General features: G+C 40.5%; 1 long non-coding RNA gene across 1 annotated transcript in view; it reads right to left on the reverse strand.

Annotated features, from left to right (window-relative positions):
* Positions 1-449: 449 nt before the first annotated feature.
* The window catches only part of LOC118339409, a 6,101-nt gene continuing 3,208 nt past the window's right edge, over positions 450-3,342 (reverse strand). Inside the window, exon 3 of the long non-coding RNA XR_004797305.1 lies at positions 450-978. This is a non-coding gene — a long non-coding RNA (uncharacterized LOC118339409). The remainder of the gene's footprint in view (positions 979-3,342) is intronic.

The raw sequence follows: 3,342 nt of genomic DNA on the forward strand, positions 1-3,342 counted from the left end.
GTCCCTCCAATTACTCATGAAGCTTAATGATGATCCAGTCAGATCTCTGAGGAAACACCAACTGCAACAGAAACAACTCTGAAGTACACAAACATTACATATATGAATATTTATTCCTGTAGCCTTAATTATAGAAGTTAAATCGACTAACTACCGCTATTTGTCTGTTGCATAAGATGAGCCCCAATATCAGTAACTGGGCCCTGTAAGTGTTAAATATTAAGCAGTGGTATTTGCACATTGTCACTCAGACAATAGACAGACAGACAGACTTAAGACAGTAATGAGCTTTATAAAATTAACATTAGCCACGGAGAGAAAAATCAGCTTGTTATGTATCTATCTATCTGGGGATGGAGATACGGCCTGTAGCTAAATCTGGTGAACATACTGTATACACACTGTTTTCAAAACCCTTGATAATAAAAGCTTGCAGCCTGAAACAGAGAACACAAGAAATATTCTCTCTTTTTATTTACTGAAAAGTATCACAGTGAAAAAGATTGGGTCTATGAATACATGAATATATGATTTGGCACAGCTTCATCAGCAGAGTCTTTTCATCCAGACTGATCGGTTCCTCTGCGGGGGAATTGGTGATCAGGCTTTCATTCTCTCTGCCGACTCGCTCTCCACTGGATGAAGGACGGGTGGGAAAGAAAGAAACTGAGAGCTGGGAGTCAGTGGAAGTTCATTTTGGGTTTTTATGTTATGTTTGTGCGAGAAATGTTGCATGTTCAATCAGCCGAAGAAGAGCATGTATGCGTGTGTTTGTGTTTGTATGTATTTGTATGTGTTTGTATGTGTTTGTGTATGTTTGTGTTGTGTTTGTGTCCTCATTATGGGCCTTCCACTCTACCCTCCTGCTCTCAGTTTAATTTCAGGACCCGCACGCTTCTATCCGCGGGACATCGACCTCCCTGGTCTGCGGGGGGATCAAGGCTGGCTCTTCAGCGCTCATCATGCCATCCTTTTGTGCTGCAGACAGAGAAACAGACACAGAGGGTTTAATTCGATTTAATTTCACTTCCTGCTGTTTTCTGAATTCACTTACAAAAATAATTAACACAAATATCAATATTCAAACCCCCAAAATGTGTTCCGCCTTTGGCTTTATGGATAAACATCCACCAATATATCGATATGGAGAAGTCCTCTCTGGTCTTGAATGAAACCACAGCTATTATCACGGCCTGTGGTGGAAAAAATTTTTTTTGTCTTCCAGCTGTGAAAATCTTCTACAAATACGTTCTTCTTTAAAAATACACAGAAAACTAAGAAATCTTCCTGTTCTGCCTTCAAACTCTGATCATAACTGTTAATGTTCCCATCAGACACAATTGTAATATAATAACACTTCACTTCCTCTCAGCAGGGACACGCATGAAGAGGTCGGTTACGGCCTTGAATCGGTTTTATTTATGTATTTATTGATTGATTTGGATTCCTATTAGTCACTACCAGAGTAGGAGCTGCTCTTCCTGGGGTCCACATAAATAAACATTACCTCATCAACAATGAAATCAAAAGGGAACAAAAAACAACAACTACATGAACAACAACAACAACTGTCTGTTATAATAACGGCGGTCTGAAATAAAGAAATAAATTATACTTTGATGTATTTTTTTGATTTATTCTTTGATGTACTTTGATGAGGTCAGTTATCGGGTAAAGTGCGTGTCAGTTCGGCTACTGTGGCGCTCTTCCTTGAATGGTTGGATCAAACCCTTACACATAGGGAATTAACTTTATTTTATCATCTAGTTTGAGAGTCAGACTATTTGCTGACATTTAGCCATTGTTAGCTAGCTCTGGCTAACATTACACTACTGGAAATAAAATCTTCTTCTCCACTTTAAAACAGTAGTTGCCAGTACCCAGTGAGTGGTTCCTGTGCCTCTGATTGGCTAACACTTGTTGACTTCCTTGGTTTGGAAAGATTTGATTGTTTAAGGTTAGGGTGAGAATATCAGATTAAACCAATCAGTCACGACTTTGTCAACCTGGAAAAGAAATGGCGTGGCTAACGACCGACGTGGTATCGGATCAGAGCAAAGACTAACTGCATTTTAGGCAGAACAACTGTAGTTTGAAATAAATGATCTGGTGTCTGGTGGTGTTTTATATTCTTCCTCCATTCAATCCAAAAAAACAATATTAAAATGGAGCATTCACTAAACCCTGCACTCCCATCACTCCATCATGCTCACGACGGTAACATGGACAGATTTGTCCCTCATTGTGGAAACAGTGATTTCAGACTGTGGTACACAAAAGCAGGCTCCTCGTTTTCAGCCAGAAACAGTGGAGCAATTACTCCTGGCAGACTGACTGAGGAGAGCTGTGGATGTTTGTGTCTGACTCCTGTTCCAGTCTCAGTGCCGACCTTGTTATTCTGTGACCACTTTCTCCCTCTCGAGCGGCGGACCAAGGTTAAGATTGAGGGTTTTATAGTATGTAGCGTCCTACATACCCTGAAAAATGGAAGGATTTTGCTGCACATCAGCAGCACAGTGTGTGTGAAGCAGATGCAAATGCAGCCAAATTTAATGCCGACCGACTGACAGCAGATCAGTTTTGAAATCCTGTTTAGGGGAAACTAGCTCAAGTGGGCATTTTCCATTGTGCTGCAGTGCTGACACTCTCGGTTTTGTAGGAGGAGAGGAGGCATCGTCTGACCCAACTAGTATGACTCTGTGCATACTAAAAAAAACCCAACCCCAGAGTCGACTTGTTGTCAGCTGTGTGAAAGGCACAAGCCACAAGACAGAGGATAAAGGGGGATGAAAGGGAATGAATAAGCTAACAAAGAGCAGAGTCCTCGAGAGTAATTCGCTGTCAGATCTTAGTGAACATCAGTGAGAAACAGCTGTGTCCTCTGGGAAGACAGTGAAGCTGGTTCCAGCTTTATTTCCCACCTTTGTAAATATCTGTCATTTTAATTACATAAACACTTTGTTTTAGAGTGTGTGGTAAAAGAATAAATGCTGTCTGACTTTTATTTTGACAGAAAAGCTTCCATAAATGTGTGTGTTTGGAGTTCTAGCAGGTTGAATATCTGTTGGTATCAGATGTGACGAGCCACAGCTTTGTGGAAGCAGACTCTGGTTTCTCACCAGCACCAGACAGGAAGCAGCAAACCAGGTAGTTACTTTGGTAAACGGACAAATAAAAACCTTCAAAATAGAAATATCAGACAGTGGATTAAGTGTTAGGAGTCTGTGTTTAATTTGACATTTATGTTAGCGAATAATCTTAATTATTGAAACTTCTCCCACTGAAAGAGCGCAGCTACAACGAAAGGCTGAGGAAGCAAAATATAAAGTTTATACAGAATAC

The sequence above is a fragment of the Morone saxatilis genome, unplaced genomic scaffold (genome assembly GCF_004916995.1).
Source record: "Morone saxatilis isolate NCDOM2014 unplaced genomic scaffold, NCSU_SB_2.0 Contig5, whole genome shotgun sequence".
Lineage (NCBI taxonomy): Eukaryota > Metazoa > Chordata > Actinopteri > Moronidae > Morone > Morone saxatilis.